This window comes from Carassius auratus, unplaced genomic scaffold (genome assembly GCF_003368295.1).
Source record: "Carassius auratus strain Wakin unplaced genomic scaffold, ASM336829v1 scaf_tig00015585, whole genome shotgun sequence".
In the NCBI taxonomy this organism is placed as follows: Eukaryota; Metazoa; Chordata; class Actinopteri; order Cypriniformes; family Cyprinidae; genus Carassius; species Carassius auratus.
The window spans coordinates 378,498-399,602 of NW_020524604.1; the positions used below are offsets into that span (position 1 = coordinate 378,498).

General features: G+C 37.8%; 1 protein-coding gene and 3 long non-coding RNA genes across 5 annotated transcripts in view; 1 reads left to right on the plus strand and 3 right to left on the minus strand.

The window, feature by feature from the left end:
• LOC113074875 (zinc finger protein 845-like) overlaps positions 1–21,105 on the minus strand; it is a gene marked incomplete at its 5' end in the record, with an annotated part of 48,904 nt that overhangs the window by 17,905 nt on the left and 9,894 nt on the right. The gene's annotated exons all lie outside the window — the stretch shown is intronic.
• LOC113074885 (uncharacterized) lies at positions 4,253–7,390 on the minus strand. Its single transcript, XR_003280841.1, has 5 exons — positions 7,231–7,390; positions 6,059–6,151; positions 5,632–5,954; positions 5,244–5,354; positions 4,253–4,888 (listed from the first exon to the last, which is right to left on the minus strand). It is a non-coding gene; the product is annotated as an uncharacterized LOC113074885 (long non-coding RNA).
• On the minus strand, positions 9,718–12,826 carry LOC113074887 (uncharacterized). Of its 2 annotated transcripts, XR_003280846.1 has the most exons (4): positions 12,809–12,826; positions 12,311–12,385; positions 11,470–11,544; positions 9,718–10,148 (listed from the first exon to the last, which is right to left on the minus strand). It is a non-coding gene; the product is annotated as an uncharacterized LOC113074887 (long non-coding RNA). The 2 variants fall into 2 exon arrangements; XR_003280845.1 differs by lacking the exon at positions 12,809–12,826 and having other exon boundaries at positions 10,045–10,148; positions 12,311–12,401.
• On the plus strand, positions 11,498–12,408 carry LOC113074890 (uncharacterized). The gene is made up of 3 exons (XR_003280849.1): positions 11,498–11,556; positions 11,652–11,703; positions 12,329–12,408. It is a non-coding gene; the product is annotated as an uncharacterized LOC113074890 (long non-coding RNA).

Sequence of the window (21,105 nt, forward strand, 5' to 3'; positions counted from 1 at the left end):
TCTGGTTCCTCATGTTTTATTTCTGGTTCCTCGTGTTTTATTGTCCAGGTTTCTGGTTCCTCATGTTTTATTTCTGTTTCCTCGTGTTTTATTCTGCATGTTTCTGGTTCCTCATGTTTTATTGCCCAGGTTTCTGGTTCCTCGTTTTTTATTTCTGTTCCCTCCTGTTTTATTCTGCTGGTTTCTGGTTCACTCGTGTTCTCTTCTCTCTCCTCTTTCACAAACTCCATCTTCACAGCAGCAGATCTCAGTTCAGATGATAAACTCCTCTAGATATTCCTGCTCGCTTCAAAACTCAGTCACGACTGTGAGGACGAGGATATTACAGGTATTTACCGAACTGATGCAAAATCTGTATTTTTTTTTCTCTTAGAAACTTGTCTAACCGTTTGTATTAAGGCAGCACACCGACATAACAACAACAGAGACGCCATGACGTCGGTGAAACTGAACTTCTTCCTCTGAGGTTTACTGGTGTTTGTCAAACAAACGTGTGTGTTTAGCGCCTCCCACTGGACTGGAGCGAAGCGACGAAAGGAAGAAAGACCTGCACTACGTCCGAAATCGTATACTGCGTACTGGGTATTTGAATTTGAATTGTTCTACTCGACCGTTAGAACAGAATGTTCTATATAGTATGAATGTGGGTAGTATGAATGGAACTCGGGCATATAACATCCTCCATGTTGGTGTCGTCACGTGACGTGCGTCTTCACAACAGCGCGAAAATGTAAAGAGCCCACTCGACTGCGCGAACATCAGCAATTGTTTAATTAATTAATATTAATTATTGTAGTTGTTACCGCTTTCATCTGCGTTTTAACGTTGATAGGATCAACAGCTCAGAGGAGGAATAGGTCAGCTGCTCGTAGATCACGCCTTCGTCGACAGCTTATACAATGTTTATAAAATAACTTAAGTATAATCACCTATAGCTTAAAATTTTTACCTCAGAATAAGAAGAGATGTCTATAAACACCGTGACAGAGGTTGATTTAGATCAACGAAATTAAGTAGTTTATTGTTATGAATAATTAAAAATACACAGGACAAACAAGAAACACGAAAAAAAAAGAATAAACTTGAATTAATGCATACATATATATATATATAGAGAGAGAGAGAGAGAGAGAAAGAGAATGAATACAATATATACTTACGTTAAATAAATATTACAAATAGATACAATATATACAATATAAATAATATATACATAATATAAAAAAAAAGTAAATACACATTTACAGACTGTGAGCCCTACAACCTACTGCCACCTGAATGCTGCTGTGCCAATGCTTCGACTATACTTCGAAGATGGATCTGACCATCGCCTCAGCCTCCGGCTTTCACGACAGTCCATCATGTCCATCATCGTTGAAGTCAGACTCTGACCATGGCTGGGAAAAGGATATTGAGGTGCTGGTGTTCCTGTACTGGCTGGCTCATGCAGCATCATATCGGGTTGTATCTCTGGCCTTCGACATCCCAAAGGCCACAGTGCATGACATTGTGCACAGAATCAGCAGGGAAGTGGTCAGTATTTTGTATTCCCGACCCTGGACGACCTGGAGGAAGTGGGGGCAGGTTTTTGCTCAGCTTTTTGCATGGTGGCTGGTGCAATAGACGGATGCCACATCCGGATCAAGCCACAGCAAGTGAAGCCCCATGCTACTTCAACAGAAACCTGTTCCACTCAGTCCAGCTGCAGGCCATCACTGACCACAAGGGGAAGTTCATCGACATCTTTGTCAGGTATCCTGGGTGTGTGCACGATGCCAGGGTGCTGAAGAACAGCCCCATTTACACTGGCCGCCTTTATTCACTTGCAGAAAAATGCATCCTTGGATGAATAAAGACTATTTAAAGACCCCTTCCAGTGCACAGCGTCTCCATCACTAAGACTCCTGTCGGCCCTCCTCGCGGCTGCACATGGTAACTGGGGATATCACAGCCCCAGGCTAATCGACAGGGAATCTCGGAGTTGCAGTGGTCCCCAGAGGTGCCACCCACCAACCACTGTCACAATGCCTAAGGCAGTAGCCGCATTTCCACTGTCGGGCCGGTGCGAGCCAGGTTTTAAAGCCGGACGGGGCTCATAGCCTCGGGCCAGTAGCACCGAGGCCAGAATAGCGCTGGTTTTCCACAGTCAGGGCCAGAAGCTCTGCTCCGCGTCACTAAAACACGCACTTTACGTTCTAATGAACAACGTCATGCAACCTCATCATTTCACCAACAAAGAGAAGTTATCAGAAAACTAATAAGAAATAAATCACTGGAACATGCGCGATCACACACGCACATGATAAAAGCGGCTGTTTGTTTGCATGCTTTGTTAAATATTCAAACTCAAAAGCATCGATGTTTTAACTATAGAATAAGTGATACATTGATCATAATGATTCAATTTATCAGGACTCAAAATTAATCACACAGAAATACACTTATTTCTATTTTATTTATTTTTAACCCCAGATAGCTGAAGAGCGCATCATCTGATAAACATCGGATTCCTTTTTTATAGTCGTATTGATCGTCTGTAGATCGTCTGTTTGAGCTGTTAAATGAAACGTCTTCCCTACCTCTAAATGACATCTATACGACGTATCTTTATCACCCGAAATATGCCGGCATGTCCGTCGAGAACGGGAAGCTGCTACTTGATTAATTTAAAGGGAAATACTTGAGGAAATAACGATCATTTAAAATCCATATTCTGTGATTTGCTCTTAGTACAAGAACGTATATAGCATGTTTAAAAGCAAACATCACATTATTTTGTAGACATACATTTATTTATTAAATGTATTATATTCCATTGATGTTTTCAAGGAGACACAAACACTTTTTCTTTACTTATGTGCACAGAATTACACTGTGCGCTTTACGTTAACGTTAATATTGCTCTAAATGAACAGACAAAAGGTGACATACTTTACTGGAAACAAACGAGAACAAAAGCACAAAAAAGGGTTTTAACCACGTAATCCATCATGCACTTTTAAATCGGTTTGTCCAACTATCCCTGTTAATGGAGATAAACGCGTGTAAGATAATTGACTACTTGTAGGTTTTAAGTGTTCAACATTACAAGATAAGTGATTGTACTTAACGATTAAATGTAAACATATATATATATATATATATATGATGAGCAAGTTACTCCAAATAAAGTAACTACAGTATGATTATTTTGTACAGTACTTCAAATGTAATAACATTACTGTACTATTTACACTCTTGTAAATGTTAAACTTGAGATGTTTGTTAAATTCACTATTGTTTTAGACAAATGTTCAATAGTCTATACAGTATTTAATGCAATTACTGTACATCCTGCCTATAAGTTAACTACAGCATAATTATGAGCAACAGACAACTCAATAATTAGTCACACCAACACTTACCTGTCTACATAACTATATAACTTCCTGGAAAGTTCAGCTTCAAGCCTTCTCAAACACCGCTGAACCTGCTATTTTACTACAGACAGGGCTGTTGGATCAGTGTTGAATTTGACCTAATTGATCACCCCGTTTTTTATAACTAAGGGCTGATTCATGGCTTCAGTTCATGTAGTTCTTTACCTTCACAGCATATATTAAAAATGTAAAATGTAAACCTAGCCATGGCTTACCTCACATATTACATTTAATATTTTATTTAAAAGCACCATTAAAATGGTTTCAGTATCTATTGAGAATGGTTACAAAGACACTCATTTTTAGATATTTAACTCTACAAGGTAGAAACCTCAGGAGGAAACAGACTACACAAATGTTCATCTGAACAGATGTTATGCAGCTTCACAACATTAATGACCCTTAATTTCTTCTTTCCCAGTTTTAAACCTGAATCCAGGTCAATATAGCATTTCAATAATGTAAGGTGATGACACTAAACACCTGCTCATCATATTACTGCACAAGACCCAGAACTGACCGTGAGAGTTTACACTTCAGATATGTTCAACTTCAATTGGTCTGCGCAGCACCGCTTAAACTATGACAAAGTATCGTGAGAGCGATTCAAAAGTATATGAAGCTGGTACTGTGATGTCATATTCCGATCGGTCTGCACAGCACTGCTTCAAGTCAAACACACCTATTATCTCTTCCAGGGAAAGATTAAGAATTAAATCTGTTTAAACCTCCATTACAGAAGATTGTCAATCTCTGATTTAAATCAGATATACTATATTGTACTGTAAACTATTTATATAACCACCCACAAAATGCATCAGTTCAATTGAAAATTTAGATATGTAATTGTTTATTTTTTATGTAGTTATTTTAAATTTTTGCATTTAACTATTTCCTTTGTTTAATTTGACTACAGAAAGTTATCCATTACCATCCGTCAACCAACTAAAGGTATGTACATTATGTTCATGCATATGACTTGGTAGGCCAGTAAACAAAAAACAAAAAATAGGGTTGTTTGTATTAAGGTCTTAATACTATGGCTTCAAATGAACCATCCTATTGGACACTGAGACGGAAAGCAAAGGACAAGGTGGATCAGCAACTGCAGACAATACAGGCAACAACTTGGGGGAAAGAATTGGGTTGGATGCACAGTAAAACCATTCAAGGTCAAAATGATGATGAAGATACATTCATGGACTGTCTCTCTCATGTTGATGAGACTGAAGATGTGTTCCTGATGACAGTGAATCAGACACAGAATCAGAATCAGATCCAAATTCATTAGATGATGATTTGGCATCCTGGGCTACTGAACACAAAATTACACATGTGGCATTGAATTCATTGCTCAACATTTGTTGACATTCTGCGCAACATTCACACGTTTTGAGCTTCAGGTCAGCATTGATGGTTTGCCACTCTATAAGAGCTCAGCAACACAGTTCTGGCCCATCCTAGAGACACTGCAAAACATCAAACAAGAGCAACCAGTGACAATAGGTTTATTTTGTGGCACAAGTAAACCTACATCCCTAGCTGAGTACCTTCAAGAATTCATCTCTGAAGTAAATGAATTAGCTAAAGGATTTGAATTCGATGGAGTGATGTTCAATTTCTCTTCGATGGTCTGTGATGCACCTGCCCATGCATTCCTGAAAAATGTTAAAGGTCACACAGGCTATCACGGATGTGAAAAATGCACACAGGATGGTTTGTACCTAGAAAACAGAATGACATTTCCAAGAACTGACATGCCTTTAAGAACTAATGAGAGCTTCAGAAATAAGACAGATGCTGATCATCATCACGGTCCATCACCTCTTGAAGAAACATCCCTAAACATGGTCTCTGGTTTCCCCCTCGACTACATGCACCATCATGAGACAGCTTCTTCTCTTGTGGCTGAAGATGGGTCCTCTGACTTGTAGGCTGTCAGGATTTCAAATAAACACATTGTCAGAAAGACTGTTAAATGCTCGGAGAAGTGTGCCCATGGAGTTTGCAATGAAACCAAGGGCACTGAGAGAAATTGATAGGTGGAAGGCAACAGAGTTTAGGCAGTTTTTACTGTATACCGGACCTGTCATGATGAAAGATCTCCTTAACACACAGGTGTACAAAAATTTCTTGCTACTTTTTGTGGGAATCTTCATCCCGTGCAACAACAGTTTGATTGAAGACTACTGTGATTATGCCAATAACTTACTGGTGCTCGTTGTCTCTCACTTTGGTCAACTGTATGGTCCACAATTCTTGTCCTACAATGCACTCTGCCTTGTACATCTTGCAGATGATGCGAAAAAGCATGGTGTCCTTGACAACTGCTTTCAAGTATGAGAATCACCTAAACAAACTCAAAAGACTTCTGAGGAAACCAACATGCCCACTCAGTCAAATAATAAAAAGACTCTCAGAAATGCAAAACCAGGCCACATCTGCTCAAAAAACCACATGCGACTGGTCCTCTTCCTGCATCCTGCATCCTTCCATGATGCACAATATAAAGAGTTGAGAACAAGCCAACACACTCTGAAATTGGATAAGGCAAACAGTCACGTTTGCATTGGCGGCAAAGTTGCTAAGCTGCAAAACATAATTTCATTAAGGGATGAAATTTATGTTGCTTACAATACCTTCAACCACCAGGAATCCTTTTTTGACTATCCACTGCCATCCTCTACACTTGGCATTCATTTAGTGGATGACCTCTCAACAACAGTTGATTTCTGAAAAAAGGTTGATTACTAGAAAAGGTGGTATCCTCACAATTATATTCCTTCTTAGAGAAAAATGGTATATGTGAGGATTTCCAGTCAGGATTTAGACCGTATCATAGTACTGAAACTGCTCTCCTTAGAGTTACAAATGATCTGCTCTTATCATCTGATCGTGGGTGTATCTCTCTATTAGTTTTATTGGATCTTAGTGCTGCGTTTGACACAATTGACCACAACATTCTTTTGCATAGACTTGAACACTTTGTTGGCATCAGTGGAAGTGCATTAGCATGGTTTAAATCGTACTTATATGACCGCCATCAGTTCGTAGCAGTGAATGAAGATGTATCATATCGATCACAAGTGCAGTATGGAGTACCTCAAGGCTCAGTACTAGGGCCGCTACTCTTCACGCTTTATATGTTACCCTTGGGAGATATCATCAGGAAACATGGTGTTAGCTTTCACTGTTATGCTGATGATACTCAGCTCTATATTTCCTCGCAGCCCGGTGAAACACACCAATTTGAAAAACTAATGGAATGCATAGTCGATATAAAAAATTGGATGACGATTAATTTCTTACTGCTAAATTCAGAAAAAACAGAGGTGTTAATTATAGGGCCTAAAAACTCTGCTTGTAATAACCTAGAACACTGTCTAAGACTTGATGGTTGCTCTGTCAATTCTTCGTCATCAGTTAGGAACCTAGGTGTGCTATTTGATCGCAATCTTTCCTTAGAAAGCCACGTTTCTAGCATTTGTAAAATTGCATTTTTCCATCTCAAAAATATATCTAAGTTACGGCCTTTGCTCTCAATGTCAAATGCAGAAATGTTAATCCATGCATTTATGACTTCAAGATTAGATTATTGTAATGCTTTATTGGGTGGTTGTTCTGCACGCTTGGTAAACAAACTACAGCTAGTCCAAAATGCAGCAGCAAGAGTTCTTACTAGAACCAGGAAGTATGACCATATTAGGCCGGTCCTGTCCACACTGCACTGGCTCCCTATCAAACATCGTATAGATTTTAAGAGTTAATAAAAAATACGAGTTTCAGGCTTGCAAAAAAAAAAAAAATGTACCTAATCGTGGAGTTTGAGGGAGAAGGGACGACTGGACCAGCTGCCAAGTCCTGGTGGCCACCATATAAAGATCTTGACAGGTTGCTGAAGAGTGTTAGGACAATGGAGGCACCACAGCCAGAAAAAGGGTGGACCAGACATAGAGCAAGAATCCTGCATGAGTCTGGTAAGAGTAAATGATGCTGTTAATTAAACAATGATTTTCCCCAGATTACCTGTAGTGATCGACCGATATATCACCAAGGCCAATTTTTCAAATATCGGCATCAGCTGATAAGTTATTCTGCTTGGCTGATGTGTTAGAGGCGGGAGTTTTATTTTGATGGCACTGAGAATGAGAGCACCAGAGCACAATTCAATTCAAGTTTATTTGTACAACGCTTTTTACGATTCAAATCATTGCAAAGCAACTTTACAGAAAATTAAGTTTCTAAAATATTTAGTAGTAGCTTTTCAGTGATGACTGTCAGTTTATGTGCATACGGTAGAAAAATCGGAAAAATCAATAGAAGACATAAACAAACAGCAATTATGCAATCAAACTTATACCAAAATGTGGAAGTTCTGTATGTTGTCTCTGGGTTAGCATCATCTGCAGTCCTCTGAGGGTCAGCATCATCTCTTCTCAGGTGTTCTGGATCCAGACTGGAGCTTGTGTAAATCCTAGTTACCACGGGATGAAGATCCCAGCAGAAACAGAGACATCATTAGCATAGCTGCTGTTCCAGCCAAGTAAAATTAATTAGTTTATCCCAAGCTAAAAAATAATAATACGCATTTGCTCCGATATAAATGCAGTCCAAAATTATAAGATGCATTATTTGAATGCTTGGCCAAAGAGGTGCGTTTTTAATCTAGATTTAAACAGAGACAGTGTGTCTGAAACCCGGACATTATCAGGATCTTGTGTTCTGCAGTGAGGACCATCTCCATAAACTTTCCAGATTACCAATGTTTACTTTCTTTGTTTCTATATTTTTAATAATTTCTTTATTTGAGAAAAATACTGAAATAGAATTACAGAATCAGGAAGTTATCATCTAAAGTATATTTATTTTACACTTTTATTTTGAATACAATTCATTTTCAAATCATTTCAAGTTTCTCAAACATTAAAAAAAAAATATATATATATATATACACACTTTATATCGGCCATCCTGATATCTTGAGATATCGGCAGTCAAAAAAATATCGGTCGACCACTAATTACCTGTTTTTCATTTTTCAGAATCTTTGCACATAATTTATATACACTGTAAAACATGATCTCATATAGCTTTAATAAACAAAAATGAAGCCGTACCTGCATTTCTTGTTTTCAGCATCATTTCAGAATGTAGCCAACAATTGGAAGAAGGCCAGCTATACTTCTGACATAAACTCAGAACCTGAAATTGCTGGAAAAAGGATTCCCAAGTAGGTCCTCGCAAAAAGACAAAAGAAATGATTTAACAAATGAAAATGGCATCATTTGCCTTCATGTGTCATCTGTTTAATACTACGAGGCCGTTGAATGCTTGAATCTGATTAGCTGATTGGTTTTTGTTAGTCCTGTAATTTGTTACAGGAGAGAGCTGCCTGGAACTACGTTCGCCGTGCGTTTCACAGACAATAATTACACACCTCACAATGTTCGTCAGCCAATCAGATTCAAGCATTCAACACCCCAGTAGTATAAACTGTTTTAAGGGAGGCCTTAAAGGGAGCGTTCACCCAAAAATGTCTCACCCTCATGTCATTCCAAAACATCAAGACCTCCGTTCATCTTTGGAACACAAATTAAGATATTATTGATAAAATACCCCATAGACATCAATGCCACTACCATCTCAGGAAGGTATTAAAGTCATTGTTAAAACAGTGCTTTTTTTTTTTGTCAAAATGCTGGCTCCTGCATCAGCACCTCTCATGAATGCATGTCAGAGACTGACACAGAAAAAAAAATTACTGCTGAAAAAGTATTATCCTCACTTCATAATTAAGGTTGAAGCACTATAGTCCTTATTTTTTTCTGGGCCTTGAGGTAGTAGTTGCAAAGCTGTCTATGCAGGATCAGACTGCTCTCGGATTTCATCAAAAATATCTTAACTTGTGTTCTGAAGATGAACAAAGGTCTTACAGGTTTGGAACAACATGAGGGTGAGTAATTAAAGACATAATTACATTTTTTTGGGTGAACTAACCCTTTAAGGAGAAATACAGCAGAAAAGTTATTGAGCACATTTCTATGAGTATTTGCTACATCACACAAAGAGGCAATGAATGTGTGCAGTTGTTCTTTTTATCTTTGTTTTCCTAGAAAGAAAACAAGTACAGATCATATCTATGACAAGGTAGCAGAACAACCACCCATTAAAAAAAGAAAAGCTGCAAACAAAGCAAGTGTTCCACCTGCACCAAAACCTCCAGCCATTCCAAAACTTAACAAAAAAGGTAAATGGAAAATAATAATGATGATAATAATAAAAAAACAATAGTAATAAAAAAAATGAATGCCATAAATAAAAGAGAGTGGGGGGGGGGGTCAACATGAAGATTTAACAACCAAATAACAATGGAATTAGAAAGATGGCAGCATTGTTATTTTATTTTTTACATAAAGATTGGTAGCTATATTAGTAAAGTCTGTTGACTTCAACAATCTTGTGACATTCAATATTTTGGTTTAAGAAAAAAAAAAAATTTAAAATATCAAATTTGATTCAGGAAAGTTTCTGAATTGTGGATGATCTGACACAAAATGACCCAGTATGAAGTAAGATTAAAGGTGAATGACATATGGAATGCCACTAATGATCCCCCAACTGTCAACAGCATGTGTCAATCAGGAACAAAGGGACACGGAAGACCAACAACAGACCTGGTGTGAGAGTCTCCCCAGCTTCCAAGGTAAATAATTAGTTGTATTTGGCTAGCTGGAAAGATAAATGTAGATCAACATTTGATGCAATTAACTGGAAATTTAAATCATAGATCATGTCATTCTAAACCCGAAAACTTTTTAAAATATTCAATGAACTCAGGGATTTCTGTTCCTACATTTTCATAGTCCATACAGAGATTGTAGAAGTAACGGATACAATATGAGTGGCTAAATTCCACTCTTCTGAAGATTCATAATCGCTTTATACAATTAACAATTTTTTTTTTATATATGTATGCAACTGTCCCTTTAAGATTATGAACCGTCATTACTCCACTTAAAGGGGGGGTGAAATGCTCGTTTTCTCTCAATATCCTGTTAATCTTGAGTACCTATAGAGTAGTACTGCATCCTTCATAACTCCCAAAAGTCTTTAGTTTTATTATATTCATAAGAGAAAGATAGTCTGTACCGATTTTTCCCAGAAAAACACGACCGACTGGAGGCGTGACGTGTGGGCGGAGCTAAAGAATCACGAGCGCCAGTAGGCTTTTGCGTTGAGAGCGTTTGGAAGCTGTGACATTACCTTGAGGAAAAAAACATCATCCAAAACAAACCATGGCTTACAGTCAGATTCAGCCATTTATTTATGATCCAGAATCCGATCCCGAGGCTGAAACTGAACGAGAGCAGCAGCAGCAACGACTCGCTCCGAGCGGGGCTCGAACCCGGGTCTCCGGCATGGGAGGCGGACGCACTAACAAGGAGGCAGAGATATTTGAAGCAGTTTTACTCACCGCCTGCGGTTCCAACACACGATCGTGACCCTTTTTCGTTGGGATTGCATCATCCTTAAGAAATAAATGATACGCAAATCCGTCGTCAAACTGGGCCTTGTTTGTAAAACGAAATCTTCGAAATGCAGGGAACAAACACTTGCACAACTCCGTTGATGCTCTGTGAAAATAAACTCCATCCACTGGTCCCTTAATGCTGTTTCTCTTTTGGTAATCTGTGCAGGGTTGTCTTGCCCTGGCAACCAAAAATACACTCCTTTTGTGACATTTCGCGACGCTCTCGCTCTGATCACTGAAGTCTGTTGTGCTCTCAGTGCTCTGCTATATGGGAGCGCGCGCTCTTCCGGCAGACGTGCCCTTAGGACCCATATGAGGAAATTCCGCTCCATCTAACGTCACACAGAACCATACTCGAAAAAAACTTTCCGAAACTTGTGACAAACCGGAAGGAGTATTTTTGGAACAGAAATACTCCTTCAAACGTACAACTTAATTTTTTAAACTTTGTCCATGTTTAGCATGGGAATCCAACTCTTTAACAGTGTAAAAAAACTCAGTATGCATGAAATAGCTTACCTACTCCACTTTTCTCAGCTCCACTGCGTATGTCTCAGCCAGACCATGACGGCGACAGCTGGTGTGTTGCTCACCCTAACACACAAGGTAAAAGCATAATCAGGGATAAAGGAAATCTGAAACATTTCACAACATTTAAATACATCTAAAAAATGTAACAACATTGTGTTCAATCCATAAAGCACACGTTTGCTGTCCTGAGACCCTCAGGGAACCACCAAGGAAGAGGCCAGAGTAAGTTCATTACAAAAATCCACTCAAGTAATTTTTTTAATTTGACACCCTTCACAGATCCTTCTATTATTTAATAGAAAAGGAGTCGCTCATTATTATTATTATTTTTTTTACCATTTTGGGCACTCTATATACATACTGCAGACACCAAAGTTTCCCAAAAAAGTAAATGTAAATGTGAATTTTGTGGCATTAACATGGCATGACAGATCACAGTTCAAACTGCAATTGCAATGTATCAATGTACATTCAAATAACTGCAAAGTAGATACATACATGGATAGAAACATAGATCAAGTATCTAAACAATGCCGCGAGTGGGGCTTGAGGAAGTGACGTCAATTGCGTCTGCACAGTGAGACATACGAAACAGAAATACTGTTGATCGTCAGCCTCCACCGAAGACCGTTTTTGACCCAGGAAAAACCCTGGACTTCAAACATCATGACCACCAACCCCATGCCCCTCAAAATGTTTTTATACTGATCTGCATGATTTCACATGGCTCATGATTTTTTAACCAAAAAAAATAAAACGTGATTCTGGCTACTGAGTGTGTTGCAGGCCTTAGTTTGTTAATTTGCTTAATGTAACAAGCAAATCTCACCCACTCCATCTTTCTCAGCTCCAGTGGGCATCTCTCAGGCGGACCATCATAGCGACAGCTGGAGTGCTCATCCACCTGACACACAAGGTAAAAGAACATTAAATAGAATAAAGATTAATATTCTTTCCATTGACTTCCATTAATATGGATGCGAATGCATCAAACCGGAAGCGCAAGTTGTGTGAAAAGTTCCGCATTTCGCTGCATTCCAAAGTTCCAATCTTGGTGACTCTTGACCTGGGAATTCACATCACGTGAAACTGTATGTTTGATACATCACAGCAAAAAATGTAAAACTGCAGCGCTGAGAGAAAGTGGAGATGATTGTGTGTTTTTACCTTAAATGGATTATTATGCGTTGTGTGTTGAATTTAAATGTTTTTTTTAACAACACTGCGTCCAAGGAAACTTTGCAAGCTCAAAGTCTAGTGTGACCGCAGCATTCACAACCCTTCACACAATCTAAAACAGAATAATATTTTGTGTTTAATTTAACACCTTTACTGTCTTGATACCCTCAGGTGACTACCAAGGAAGAACACAGAGTAAGTTACATTTGATCGCTAAAACGGTGTTGTAATCTGAAATGACACAAATGGACAATGATAAAATGATAAAATGGTTATCTACTATGAATAGCTGGGTAAGAAGGGTTCAGGACAGCTGCAGCAGAGTTCAGCTCCAACCCTAATTAAAACTAACCTGATTTCTAGTAACCCTTCAGACCTTGAATAGCTTGTTCAGGTGTGCAGGGATGCGGCTCTTCAGGACCGACGTTTTGTCCCCCCCCCCCCGGTTTAGGAGCTATGAAAAGTCAGCTTTTTAATAACCTAGTAGGGCTGGGCAATATGACCTATAAAAAAAAGAAATCCCAGATTTTTTTTTCAATAAAAGATCTAAATCCCCCCCCCTCCCAACTTAAATATCTATATTCATTCTATATATCTATATAAAAATCTATATTCAGATGACAAATAAATTGTTCAAAACAAGTTTTAACTTCATTTTGTTTTAATTTTACTTTCTGGGATTTGATCTGGATTTCCCCCTGGAGGTGTGCAATCAGAAACAACAAGCCAAAAAATACAAGTGATACATTGTAAACAGTGATAATGTTACATAACATAAAGTTTAACATTATATTCTACTACATAACACATTTTTGTAAGACTGTCAGAGGTCTTCACTATTTTTTTTTCATGGGAGCCGTGCATCATTCTTTATCATTTAGCAGTCAAATCTGTACACTCAAAAAATTGGATTTGTGGCATTGTTCGTTTTACACAGATGTTTTGTTAAAACAACACAAATATATTTAGTTTTCCGCCAAAACACAATTGTATTGTACTTAATCAACTTAAATGGTTTAATTTTCAATTTTACTTAATTAGCAATCATTAAACTAACGTAAATTGTTTAATTTCGTAATAAAAAAAAACCCCGGAAGTGACGATTTCCAATGCATTTGATGACAGCGCGAAGGAGAGCAAGAGGTACCAGTCAGGTAAGAAAATCTAAAGTTTTTCTTGTGTTAAGTCAAAGTCTTTAATTGCTCTTAGAGTTTCTGTTTTGGGGTGCTTTTGTTTTGCAGTCTAGTATTGTGTAATCTGTTCACTGCACCGTTAATAGATGATTTTGAGCGGTTGGGAGATGAAAGCGCACGACTCTCTGTAACGTATTGACTTGAGTATATATATATATATATAACGTTACACTAGGGCTGAAACAATTAGTCGACATTATCGACAACGTCAACAAGAAAAAAAAAATTGTCGGCAAATGTTTTTGAGTAATGTTAGTGGTTTGATCTCGTATCTGCCTAATGTGAAAGCCTCCAATAATGCAGTTTGACCAGTGTGGCGCTGTAGCGCAAGATTGTAATACACTTATGAAATACCTGATTCAATTCAAAAGAAGATAGCACTTCAGTTTGAGCAAACCGAGCCGATCCGAACCTTGGATGAATATGTACGCCTTCCTCTCAATAACTGCATAAACTCAACAAAAACTGACCGCGATGTAAAAGCAGCTCTTAAGAACACATTTGATTACAGCGATGTGGATGTTTGCACGAACTCTGAGGTTCTCCAGGTACTCCAGTTAAGAAAAGTCCAGTCACCTTTATTTATATAACAGTCCTTATGCAATAGATAGCTTTTCAATATTAAGCATGAAAATACAGAGTCAGTGTCGCTAGAATTATAACTTGATTTCCTGTTATAAAGCAGCTCTCCAGTGTGGATCTAGATAATGATAAATGTATTTTATAATTGGGGGAAATATTTCATTAAAGTTTTAGTTCTGCGCTAGATCAAACCAAACTGTTTTAAATATCATAACCCAATAAGGTATTTTAAGAGAGATTGTATTTATTAGTAAAATGTTTATCCAAAAATAAAACGTCCTATCACTTACCTTTACTTTTATTATACATATGGCTTACAATAAGAGATGTTAAGAAGCAGAATGATTTGTCATTCAGCTACTTCCTCCTATAGCTAATCATATGGAGAATAGGAGTTTCTCTCTTATATCATTTTGTGTGCAAAATATATTTATTTGCATAAATTGTATACTAGTAATACATAATGACTTTCAAAAGCGGAAGTAATTACCTTTGTTTGTTAGAATATGGATATCTTAACTAATTGCAAAAGCTAAATAATCAATAAATGTCTAACCATGAAATGTGACCGAGTTTGGAGAGCCCTGGCTCAGCACAGTGAAAATATTTGAAGCTTTGTTTATGAACATGGCGGTGTGGTCATACAATGACTTTAAACCGGACACTACTCTGAGCTGTTCACATTATACAAATGCTCCAGACGTGTAATCAGCTTCACCCTTTTGGAATGGTAAACATGACCCTATTCATCACTGACACAGACAAATCACTTAATATTTTGATAATTGAATTGGCTTTTGCTGTTAAACCTTTTTTTTTTTTTACACATTGCACTGAAAAGTAACAGGCCCGGTCCATAATTTGCCTAAGGAAAGAAGGTGGAATAATATCCTGTGGACAGATAGTGGGTTTTAAGTGACCAACAATTTCATTACATGTGTCCAGGTCAATCGGCAGCCATATCACCCTGGAGCCCAAGACCGGTTGCCCACTGAAGCTAAGCAGGGCTGAGCCTGGTCAGTACCTGGATGGTAGACCTCCTGAGAAAACTAGGTTGCTGCTGGAAGAGGTGCTAGTGAGGCCAGCAGGGGATACTCACCCTGTGGTCTGTGTGGGTCCTAGCGCCCCAGTGTAGTGATGGGGACACTACACTGTCAACAAGCACCGTACTTCGGATGAGACGTTAAACCGAGGTCCTGACTCTCTGTGGTCATTAAAAAAAAAAAAAAATCCCAGGATGTCTTTCGAAAAGAGTAGAGGTGTGACCTCGGCATCCTGGCTAAATTCGCCCATTGGCCTCTGACCATCATGGCCTCCTAACAATCCCCATATCCGCTGATTGGCTTCATCACTCTGTCTCCTCTCCATCAGTAAGCTGGTGTGTGGTGGGCGTTCTGGCGCAATATGGCTGCCGTCGCATCATCCAGGTGGATGCTGCACACTGGTGGTGGATGAGGAGATACCCCCTGACTATGTTAAGCGCTTTGAGTGCCTAGAAAAGCGCTATATAAATGTAAGGAATTATTATTAATTATTATTAATCGACTCAAACTCAGACCAGATGGAAGAACATAATGCAACATCATGTGTATACACTGAGTTAGACAATTGAGATCTTAAAATTGTGATCTTATCAACAAATAACTTTGCAAAATTGTCACAGAGAGCAGTAGAGGGCTCTAAGATGGGATGCACAGAGGGATTTAAAACAGAGTTAATAGTAGCAAAGAGAACTTGAGGTTTATGGCAATTATTAGAAATAAGTTCAGAAAAGCTTTCTGAAACACCTTATAGGCATTTTTCAAGATTTCATACGAAACCTAATTATCCCATCGGAGACCTGGGTTCGAGCCCCGCTCAGAGCAAGTCGTTGCTGCTGCTGCTCTCGTTCAGTTTCAGCCTCGGGATCTGATTCTGGATCATAAATAAACGGCTGAATCTGACTGTTACCCATGGTTTGTTTTGGATGATGGTTTTTTTCATCAAGGTAATGTCACAGCTTTCAAACGCTCTCAACACAAAAGCCTACTGGCGCTCGTGATTCTTTAGCTCCGCCCACACGTCACGCCTCCAGTCGGTCGTGTTTTTCCGGGAAAAATCGGTACAGACTATCTTTCTCTTATGAATATAATAAAACTAAAGACTTTTTGGAGTTATGAAGGATGCAGTACTACTCTAAAGGAACTAAAGATTAACAGGATATTGAGTGAAAACGAGCATTTCACCCCCCCTTTAATGACAAGCTAACGAGTGCTAACACTTTGCGGGTTAACTGCACCCACGGATATAAAATAAAAGTGAACGATCAAAGTTAATCTGATAAGATTGATCGATAATATCAGAAATATGGTGTGAATTAAGTTTTATTTTACCACTTAAAAAAAAAAAAAAAAAAAAAATAGTAATCTAAAAGATTACAGAGAAAAAATAAAGACAGCTACACGGAGCTACGATTAGCTACAGAAGGCCAACAGGAAGTAGAGAAAACACTGTCCAACAGCAAAATGAACAACTAGTAACTTGAAAAATCTTTTGTGGGGCCTGACCTATTAAATACCCTCAAGACATCTCGGTTCAATTTTTGAAAGCATTTTACACGCATTTGCATAAATTCTTCTTTCAGAATGGTCTGGAACGAAGAAATGTCTTTTCTTAAACGAAAATTTAAATAAAATGTATATTTTTATAGAAAGGCCAACCCCTCTCTTGCATATATATTATTGCTTCTGGTTTGTGCATTGTAAGTACAAATAGTAATAACAAATATAGCTGCAAGCAGCAATTTCACAGCCAAGCACTCCACCGGCAAATTGAGGAGCTACGCATGGCATGGAGCATCATACCAAATGCATTAATAAGCGATAACTGCAATTTTAGGATTATTGTAATTGATCAATCAGCATCACACACCTGTAGGTCATAGATAGATGCTTAAACAAAAAGACTGATATAGTCCTGATGAAGATCAAACGATCGAAACGTTGCCATTAAAGTATTTTTCATTGTTTTGCAAGTTGATAGTGTGCGGGATTTTCTTGTTTTTCTCAGGATTATTGTAATTGAAATGGCTAAAAAACCATAAATACAATCTCTAAAAGCATGATTACTTGGCTTATCAAGTTTGACCAATAGGTGTCGCTGTTATCAAATTTTGTGTACTCTGTGTGACTTGTCAATGACACACACAGAGTTTGGTATCAATATGCCAAAGCATTGCAGAGATACAGCCTCAAGTGTCATTTTGGCACAATGCCTCAAATTCGTGGCTGTGGTATGCGAAAAACAGTTTTGTCTATCGACACAAAATCTATAAATTTTGTCAAAACTGTCTGAAGATCATCTGACTAAACTTTGGTGAAAATCAGACCAACTGTTGATGAGGAGTTAAAAAAAAAAGTCTATTTTCCATATAAATCAAAATAGCGGACAGGAAGTTCCAGCTTACTCTGGCATATTTGGTATTCTTGTTGTCGGCATAAGCCAGGGAATATTTTGAGACCAGTTTTATTGCAATAGGATAATGCAATAAAAGGTTATTAGCATTTTTATAAGTGTAAAAATTATTAGTTAATGATTGGTTTATTACTCTTGACCAATAGGTGGCGCTGTTACAAAACTGATGTGGCATGGTCTGTGTGAGGTGACAATGACAGATACAAAGTTTGGTGCAAATATGTCAAAGCTTTGCTGAGAAAGAGCCTCAAATGCATTTTGGTATCCTTCCAGCAAATTCGATGATGCGCTAAATGAGAACCGTGCCGTGTATCGACAAAAAATCCATAACTTTTTGCTAGTGGGGTCTGAAGATGATCCATGTCAAATTTGGTGAAAATCTGACTAACGGTCTAGGAGGAGTTTGAAAAAGTAAGTTTTCAACAAATCAAAATGGCGGACAGGAAGTATGGCCAATTTTGGCATAATTGGCATTGATGTTCTCTGTATGGCCCAAAGAATATAGGCAGACCATTTTGATTTCAATGGTCTAATTTATTCAAAGGTTTCAACTTTTTGAGTACCTTCAGGGCATAGAGCCGAAGATTTTTGTAATTATTTTCGTAATGAAACGATAATGCGTTCAAAGAATACAGCATTTTAAAACATAATTCAAAATTGCCGACACAGGAAAATTGGATATCATTCGACTCGACATGACTCTTTGAATCTAAAGAGACCAGATGTGTGATTTATGGCCAAACCATTCAAAAATATGCATTTTTCATATCTCCTGACCACTAAGTGGCGCTCCGTCAAAACATTGCAGGTAGTCTCAGGTCATGGTTATTAGGACACACACCAAGTTTTGTCTCAATACGCCAAACCGTTGCCGAGATATAGACTCACGTGCATTTTTGCGTGCTTTTCGTCAAATGTGTTCACGTGTCATTCGAGAACGGTTGGACGAATCAACTTGAATTCCACAAATTTTTGCTAGCATTGTCTGAAAATGATCTGAGCCAATTTATGTGAAATTCGGACAAACCGTCTAGGACAAGGGTGCCCAACACGGACTGCTCTCCAGTCGATCGCGCGAGAGTAAATTCTACTCTGGTTTACCCTTTTTCTGTCTTCACCGCTCCAGCGTCTCAGACATCAAAAATATAAAATGTTAACCTTTATAGACATAGTATTTCTTGAGTAAAGAAAAGGCTGTACTTATATAAAAAAAAAAAAACAGTTCTTTATTTAATCTTACATGATCACTGATTACGTTCAGCTGGCCGGAGGAGTAGGGGCGGAGCTACGAGGAGCTTTGAGCTGTGAGGTTAAGTCAAGATTTAACACAAGCTGTTTTAAGCTTTGCTTTTCATTGGTTGTTAAATATTTGTAAAATTCACTGACATACATAAAGTTTGACCATTTATGAAAATAATAACAGCGAAGAAATTATGGGCTGAATTCGATATTGCATACTAACTTACTCATACTATTTCAAATACATATATATCAGAAATAGCAAGAGTAGTGTATTAGCACGCTAATCTGAATTCAGCCAGGATTTTATCTAGGCATGTTACATTATAAATAGGGACTCGCTTGCATTCCGGCTTGTTGGCTCACTGAAAAGAGCCAGCTCTTTTGGGTCTCAAACTGCTCTTTTAAAAAATAAATGTTTTAAATATGACTTTGACTATAGGTGTGAAAAAATTCTAATTAAATTATTTAACAAAATTATACTCACAATGTCTAACATGAAAAATGGCTTGATTTGTTATTAAGAAAATAACCTTTCCATTCAAATTAAGTATGGGCGTTTTTTTCCGCAAATATCACATTCGAATATCTGAGCTCACAAAAAAACGAATATTCGTTTATTTAAATTAAGTTTAATGAGACAGACGTTATTTTTCAGCAACATTTATTGTTTCCGTCATTTTTGAACAAGCTTACACACAATAAGCTTGAACATTACACATCGTGTCTTGTAGCTGAAAACCTTTAACAATGCGTGCAAACAAACAAAAGTACAGATTAAAAGCAAAGAAAAAAAAAGTGAAAAAAAAAAAAAACGTAAACCAGCCTGCAGCAAGGCTACAGAATGCTTACACTTAACTTTGAAACTGTCTGCAAATCTTTTTTTCTTCTTTTTTTTCTATTGTTTTACATTATGTTCTTGTTAAGAAATACGGGCATGTAAACATGATCGGGGGAAAGTCGGCTCCTTAGTCTGTTAACAATAAGGCCTCAGAGAAAACGCGCTCTGACGGCACAGACGTTGTCGGGACTCACAAATAACTGTGTGCTATGTGAATAAGTTTTGTGAAGCGCTTCGTGTTTTCGTTTCACCACTGAATGGGATCCTCATCTGGTGGAATAAATGGCTCCTGCAAGAACTGTTCCCACTTGTCTCAGCTGGACTCTCTGTAATCATCGCTGAAGAACTGTCTCAGCCTTTTCCGACGATTGGGCATTGCATCCTCTTCATCGTTTGTGGCGGCGACTGCATCCGCTCCACTCGCATCAAGGAAAATAATGTTTGATGTTCAACAAAAAATTGTTTTCCTCTCTCATGTTTTCATCGAGAAACCTGATATGTTTGTGCTAGGGCAGACACGAGAAGAGGAGTTTTCACTGCATTCTCCAAGTTAGCGGTGTTTATTCGTTGCTTGAGAGATGCCACAACAATGTTCTTCAATTCTGTCACTTTCTGTGATTCTACACAAAATATCTGAAGTACTGTAGAAATTTTTTGCTTGCATACATCTTCACATATGCCGTGGAAAATCACAGAAAGTGACCGAATTAGGTTTTATTGTGGACTTTTTATTTTATTTTTTTATGGCAAGCAAAAATATAGCGAAATTCGAATATCATTTTTATTTATCGAATAATTTGAGCAGAATGAATGTTCGAATGTTGGACTATCCATGCACTACGTTAATTTAAATTACTTATTTTTAATGTATAGAATCAACATTCAAAACAATAATATAATAGAACCCATATTAAAGAAAAAAATAATAAATATTCAGAAAAATAAATAAATGAAAGGATTAAACTGGTCCCTCTTTTTATCTCTTCTTTATTGTCATGTTATAACCAGCACTCTAGCATTATAACTTTCATGAACACACACTATTATTTTAAATAAAATTATTAAAAATGTCATTATTACATAATTATTAAATTTCTATAGGCTATCAATTTTTTTAAAGTAGAGTCGGGTGTTTAG